Genomic DNA, 8,444 nt, shown 5'->3' on the forward strand with positions numbered 1-8,444 from the left:
TTCCGATTATGTCTTGCAATACAAAATAAAAATAAATGTGAATGTTTATATACTCCAATTGAATATGACTAACATGAGGAATAATGATAGTTATTTCCATTAATTCTTCAAAAACTGGGCTGTAGACCTTTGCTAATTTGAGGCATGGACAAAGAAATTTACTTGACTTGTTTTTGTTGTTTGAAGCCTCAGTTACGTAAGTTGGCTATCTACAATGGTCTGACTGACGGAGCAATTGTCAAAGTTTCACCTGCTTTATTTCAATGTAATATAAGCTAAAAAATCCTCAAGTGTACCTTGGACTGAAACCGGGTTTCTATAATTCCGGTCCATTTTCCTATTAAAGTGCTCTGCCTCTTGAATGTAAAATATTTTCCAAATAAACTACACGATTACAAGGTCACCTCAGAAGAATCTCTTTGGAATGCTCACAGTATAATATCTCATCTCATAGAAAGATAGCAAAAATCTACTGAGAGCCAAAATACAATTGGACACCATACCCCAACTAGAATATCTTGTTCACTGATTAATTTCTAGTACCTAGCACAATGTTTGGCACATAGAAATAATTTGTTCATTTATTCATTCACTCAACATATATGTATTGAAACCCAGAATTTAATAACGTTAGTCACACAATCCCTATTCTCACTGGGCTTTAAGTCTTCAACAAACAAACAACATCATCATGTGGTCATCTACAACGATACATTCACTACACTTGGTGGTGTTACGCACTTACAAGCACAGACAAAGGAAAGAATTCTTACTCCTAAGTTGTTTATAAGATGCTTCTCACAAACACATTTCTTAATAAAGTGATGCACGTTCACAACTCTTCGTCTTTGTTCAAAAGGTTTCCCTTTAGCAACACTCCCTTCTTTTCTAACCAATTCTTATTATTTAAGAGCTACATCAACCATTATCTTTTCCATGAAGCATTTTGTAATGATTTCCCAGAGGCATTAATCATTTCCTCATTTATGATCTTATAACATTTTGTAGAAACATATATTTCAACACTGTAGATATAGATTGATCTATCATCTACCTGTCTATCTACCTATCTACCTATCTATTGAAGCCTCTACTTGCCTGCAAGCTTCTTGAATGATGTTTTATTAATCTATAGATACTAAGTGCCTGACCCTGATCCTGACATATTTTCTACTTAGTGAAATCTCCTTCCCTTCCCTTCCCTCCTTCTTTCCTTTTCTCCTTCCTTCCTTCTTCCTTCCTTCCTTCCTTCCTTCCTTCCTTCCTTCCTTCCTTCCTTCCTTCCTTCCTTCCTCCATCCCTCCCTCCCTGCCTTCCTTCCTTTCTTCCTTACCTTTGGTTATAGACGAATAAACATCACCTAGAGGCATCAAATATATAGAAAGCTTAATTGTGGCATACTAAACTATGCAGTTACTGATTATAAGTTCAACAGACAGAGAGGAAAGTGAAATGAAGAGATCAATTTAGACTTCATAAAGTTAATATTTATTCCTGAGGATGGTTAGGATTATGATAAATTGGAGGGAAAATAAAAAGCATTTTAGGCAGAAGAAATTGAATAAACATTGTTGAGGGACTGAAGCATTCAGCGTTAAAAAGAAAGCATAAAATTGACAAATGAGATCTTATTAAACTAAAGGGCTTTTGCACAACAAAAGAAATTATCAACAGAGTAAACAAACAACCTACAGAATGGGAGAAAATTTTTGCAATCTATGCATCTGACAAAGATCTAATATTCAACATCTGTGAGAACTTAAACTAATTTACAGGAAGAAAAAAATACAACCCCATTAAAAAATGAGCAAAGGGCACAAACAGACACTTCTCAAAAGAAGACATACGTGTAGCCAACAAACATGAGGAAAAAAGCTCAAATCACTGATCATTAAAGAAATGCAAATCAAAACCACAATAAGATACCATCTCACATCAGTAAGAATGGCTATTATTGAAGAAACAACAGATGCTGGCAAGGGTGTACAGACAAAGGAGCTCTTTTACACTGTTGGTGGGAGTGTAAATTAGTTCAACCATTATGGAAGACTGTGTGGTAATTCTCAAGGACCTAAAGGCAGAAATATCATTTGACCCTGCAATCCCATTACTGAGTATATACCTAAAGGAATATAAATCAGAGTAATATAAAGATGCATGCATGTGTATGTTCATTGCTGCACTATTCCCAGTAGCAGAGGCATAGAATCAACATAAATGCCCATCGATAATAAACTGAATAAAGAAAATGTGGTATATATACACCATAGAATACTATGCAGCCATAAAAAGGAATGATATCATATCCTTTTCAGATCATGGATGGTGCTGGAGGCCATTGTGATCCTTAGTGAACTAAAACAGGAACAGAAAACCAAATACCACATGTTCTCACTTATAAGTGGGAGCTAAATGATGAGAGCACATGAACACATCATTGACACTGACTTCATAAGAATACTTAAATATTTGGAGAGAAAACAAGAAGAAGGAAATACAAAATGATGAGAGGATATTAATTATGACCAATTGAATGTATTTGAGTCAAAAGAAAAAAAAAACTCAACTTGTGAGATTAAGCCCAATTCAGACAGATTCATTTTATGTTCTATTTCATAATAAGCATAGGATATATGTGGAAGGGTGTAGGGTGTTCAAGAGAAAGGTTTTATGTCAGAATGACTTCATGAGTCACCTGCTAACTCAGAGGGAGTAAAATGTTAACCTTTGACATCAGGTTTATTCCATCCTAGTTCACTTAAAACACCTCCAATGGCTTAATCATGCTGTGCCATGATGAACATCTTGTTTTTCCAGGTGAAATAAGTTACAGAATGAGTAACGACATATGCCTTGCTACTAAATTTGAGGTTGATTTTTGATGAATGATTCACTGAGTCATTGCTGAGATTTGGCTGAAGTAAAACTCAAATTCTATGTAAGAAAACAGATATATGAAGAGCATAAATTTTTTGGCCCCCATGCTTGCCCACACATTCTCCATATCGGAGATGTCAATTATTTCCGTCATGAACTTATTCGTCAATTTTACAGGTACCATTTGTACCAATGGTGATCCTACCACTATTTGAACTCCCACCAAACCAGACAATTTTCCTTTCAGTCAGCTCTAATTTTTGAAAAGTTCTTCCTTCATTGAGCATAATTCTGCTTCTCTGTGCTTTTACAATATTTTCTAGTTATATTCTCTGAAGGCTGCTAAAAACATCATAATCCTTTGGATCATCCACCCATTATTTAAAACTCACTGCCACGTTTGCTCTGTTCCCTTTTAAAATATTTAAAATACCAATTTCCTTCAGTCATGACTGCTGTGAGATAGTTGCCAATCTCCTCATTAATATCACCAACTGGAACCTCTGTCGGTGGGCTTTAGTTTGTCTTAAATGATGTTACCCAAGAGTAAACACAACAAATCCAGGTGTGGTTTGCCCAGGATAAACACTAGACTTCCAGCACAACAACACATAAGCCAGTGTGATAGGATTTAAATTAGAGTCATTTCTAACCCAGTTTTGACTGAGACCACTAGACAATAAAGACCAAGTTCCAAAATGAAGCAACGGACCTCGGCTGGAGTTGCAAAAATGGTGGCTGAGAACCAGTTCTGCAGCCCCTAGAGGACCTGCTATCTCCCTCCCCTTCAAAACAAATAAACAAATAAAATTAACTCCAAGAAAGGAGTTTGAGATTAAGAGATAATTTTTGGAGGGAGCTATTGATATGTACTGAGTTCCACTTTTATGTCACAATTAAGGAGGCAGACACTAGAAGTCCTTGAATCTCATTTTAAGCAGAAAGAACAAGGCTTCAATTCATCTATTCTGAAGGCTTGGTACTTTCTCCCTGGATCTAGAGAAATAAGGTAAACTACTGCACCTCTCCAGCGCAAGAAATCTAAGGAACAAAAGTGTTAGCAGGCACATTGACTGCATGATGGAGGATGACTGTGTGATGGAGGAGTGGCTGCAAAGAGATTGGCCTGTGTACAGGTGTACAGATGTACAGATATTTATGTCACTAGAAAAAAGCTGAATTTCTGTGCTTTGAAATGATTAAAAACTTTGTTATCTGAAATATTACCTGAAAATGACACAAATGTCATAGAACTTGCCCTATATATTATTCAAGGGTCAGGGGAAGAATAGGCCCAGACCAAATGGATTTGAAGACACCATAGGAGACAAAAATAAAATTGTTTTATGATTACACTTTTTCTTTCCTGTGTTTTCAATTTACTAAGTTGTTTTTTATATAGATATAGATGGATAAATAGATGCAGATATACATACACACACATACATGTATGTATACACCAACATATGTATATGCATGGCATATATGTAAAACACCAAATTTGTAACAGAAAAATTATACTAGCTACAATTTATTGCTTATTTATGAAGTTCTATGCCCTGCATGAAGACCTTTACAAATGTTATTCATTTTCTGCCACCATTTTATGGGACAGAATTCATAATTCTCATTTTATTGACCAGAAGGCAGCCTCAGAAATGTTAAGTAGCTTGCTCAAGATCTGTCATATATAAATGGGCTTAGCCTAAACTCTAGTCTGCCTGACTCTGAAGTTCAAGCTTTTAACCACCGATTTATTCTACGTTAGTTCTTGCAAGCATGGCCTTTTGAGAACAGCAACTGATTTGATTGTCTAGATTTTTCCAATGAGCACTAGAAATTTCATAGGGAGTGAGAAGACTATAAGATATGGAATAAGTCAGTTTACTCCTTCTAAGAACCATATTATCATAATGAATATGGTGGGAACATTTTGTGACATTCATGGAAACAACAGAATTAACACAAAAACATTTTGCTGTTCTGCTCAACTGAAAATGCAAGGCTGCTTCCACCTGCAGACCGAAAGGACAATTGCAGTACTTTCAGTTCTACAATGACTTCCTTTAATAGACCAACAGCCAGGGTGCTAGATTAAGGGTGTCACTCAACTGATCACCAGGTGGCTGTAAAACCTCGTCCAGGAGTCGTGCAAGTACTGGGTGAGTAGGAGCATAGTGCATAGTGAATAGACCAACATGTTTGTCTTAGAGATCTTGCAGAATGAAGAGCCCTTGAACTGCAAAGAATAGGACACTTTTGCCAACCTAGTATCCATCCTGGAGGACCCTGAATGTTTCAGAAGGGGAAAGTCCAATATTACTCCCTCTTCTGTAAAATGTGGGGGCTTTGAGAATTCAATTAAATTAGTACACATTTGTTGAAGCCTACCCAATGCCAGGTAGAATTTTAAGCATGTGGAATGCATTGGTAAACAAAAGATGCCTGTCTTCATGGAGTTTAGATGAGATAATGTATTTGAAAATATTTTGGAAACCCGATTGAGCAACATACAGTGACAACTTTTCTTTCTGTTTATAATAAATTGGAAAACACGTCATAGTTCTAACTAACATGCCTACGTACTCATACTGGGAGTGGTAGTATAACTTAAGGCTGTTATCAGAATTGCTTGAATGGAATTCTTTGCTTCCTGCTTCTGGTTCACTCACTGTAGAGTAAACCTTTCAAGGACTAGGATGAGGTCTTCCAATCATTTATTTTCTGTGTCCCAAGAGAAAATACTAGAGTCAGAGTACACTGTCCATAAATATGTGCTGGATGGAATGGAATTAAACTATGAAAGAGTTGATAAAGCAAAATATTGAAGTCTAGGAAGTGGCAGAATGCAAAAGAGATGTGTTTATATAGATTGGTGAGCAATTTATCCTGCGTCTGTGTCCTGCATCCTCACAACTCCTGTGCATTTCTTAGAAGTGCACTCACATCCCATTTATGAAGTCTTTACTGCTCTAACAGCCAGCATGATTCTCCTTTCTTGTATCTCCTATTATATCATGGCCTCACTCACAGAAATTAACATGTAAACCTGACTGTTTTATGCTATTCTCTAAAAGTAGTAAACTTCAACTCAGGAACAATTCTATAGCCATATGAACAATTCCCTACTCCCAATCACATACAACATTCAGTGACTATGAATAAACGTTATGGTCTAGATCTTTTTTTTTTTTGTGGAAGAATCTGTGATTTTCAGAGATATGTATGCACATGTGTGTTTGCACATGGCAATGCATGTACATGCTCAGCATTTTTTTTTTCTTATTTCTCTCTATTAAGTTCAGATATTTGGATTTGGGGTGTATTAGTGCTAGTTAGGGAGGAGTTTGTAGGAAAAATATAATTCTGATATCTTCTGATAGCTTCTTTTCTAAAGCTTTATCTGTAATTGATAGTATATAACTAAAAAACTGATTCAGTTTTTTTTATTGTTCTAAACTGATCTCTCAAAGCATGGTCGTCTGTTTCAAAATCAGAATATTATACAAAACACATGTAAAATATGAATTCCTGGCTTCCGCTCCCAATTTCTTGAGTCTAGATCTCTGGGAGTAGAATTCCTGGGTCTGCATTTTTAACAAGTGGCTTAGAGATTCCAGTGTACACTCAGGTTGGAGAACTACTGCCTTGGAGTGCACTGTTAGTAGGTAAAGTACATTGTGAAAAGTCCCTGCATGAAAAGCCACCAAGAAGTCCAGGACTTTTCCTGTAAAGGACATCTGCTTTTGGAATTGGTTTTCTCTCCCAGATTAGTAGAGTAAATCTCTATAGCATTTTAAATGTTAGGGCACAGGGAAAGATTCTCCTGTGACTCACCAAAGCAGCATGTGTGGGTATGTATATTCCATGGGTAATGACATGCTTTGAATGAGTACTTAAAACACAGGTATTATTTTTTTCCAACTGTTAAAATAAGTCAAATAAAAAGCATCTGTGGTGGGATGTGATGGCTCACGCTTGTAATCCCAGCACTTTGGGAGGCTGAGGAGGGTGGATCACGATGTCAGGAGTCGAGACCAGTCTGGCCAACATAGTGAAACCCCATCTCTACTAAAAATACAAAAAATTAGCCAGGTGTGGTGTGTGCACCTGTAATCTCAGCTACTCAGAGGCTGAGGCAAGAGAATTGCGTGAACCTGGTAAATGGAGGTTGCAGTGAGCCAAGATCGTGCCATTGCACTCCAGCCTGGGTGACAGTGCGAGACTCCAACCCCCCCCCCAAAAAAAGCAACTGTAATGCACCTCATAAACTAGTAATAACAGTTGCTAATGTGTACAGTAATCCCCCCTTCTCCTTGAAGAATATGTTCAAAGACTCTGAGTGGATGTCAGAAATGCAGGACAGTACTGGACCTTACACACACTATACAAAACAGTAGATCTGAACACCGAGGCAGCTACTAAGTGACTAAGGGGTGGGTAGTGTATACACTGTGGAAATGCTGGACAAAGGGATGATTCACATCTCACATGAAGTGGGATGGCTTGAGATTGCATCCTGCTATTTAGAACAGTGCTCAATTTACAACTGATGAATCCCTTATCTATAACATTTTCCATATAATATTTGCAGACCGTGATTAACCACCAGTAACTGAAACCTCAAAAAAGAAACTTTTTTTTTAGATTGCCAGGGTGCTAACTCTAGATTCTCCATATAGAAATAATTAAGCTTATATTCTACCTATGGTTTTCCAGCTTTTGCTTTTAAATTTACATTTATATCCTTTAATAAAATGAATAAAAATTAGAAAAACAAAGTTTAGTCACAAAAGTTTATCATTATAATGTATTTTCAAAAAATGTTTTATCAATACTGGTTTTAGCCTTTTATACTCTATTTTGCAATCAAATAATTTTCAACTGCAAAAAAAAGTAATTCTTTTATGAACTGTTAGTAAAATAAATATCTTAGTAGCTGATTCATTCCAGAGTAATTACCTATTTCTGGCTTTTCTTTACTCCTTTCTTTCTCTCTCTCCAAATTTCTTTTTCTCACTCTGTCTCCCCCATTCACATTCTTTCCTGCATTAATAATAATAATTTTTTATTATTCTCATTCAAAACTTTTATTTTAATATATAGACACCTACCTGATGAAGATAAAATGTTGATATATGTGCTTTTAAAGGCATATTAAAGAGTATGGGTTATGGAATTTTTAGACTCATTAAGGATATATCTTCAGATACAGGTAAAATTCCAGTTACCCTGTTATATTGAAAACTTTCTTTTTTTTTTAGAAAGAAACTTTCTTCCTAATATAACAGTTTTTTTTTCTTTATTAGACGCGTTTTCAAACATTGGTCCATGAGGGAAAAGTAATAATACAGTAAATTCTTAGTCACGTTAATATTTTCCATTTAGCTATTATTGATAAACACTACTCTAATTGACTTATAGGCACAATATCATTTATTGCTCATATGAAGAGCAAATATAATATAAAGAAGATGTTAATACCTGCATTTCCAGAAACTACAGCCCAAGAGCTCTCAGACCATATAAATTCAGGGCAAGGATTTCTATCCAGAGCTGTCTGCATT

This window comes from Callithrix jacchus, chromosome 15, assembly GCF_049354715.1.
Source record: "Callithrix jacchus isolate 240 chromosome 15, calJac240_pri, whole genome shotgun sequence".
Classification (NCBI taxonomy): Eukaryota; Metazoa; Chordata; class Mammalia; order Primates; family Cebidae; genus Callithrix; species Callithrix jacchus.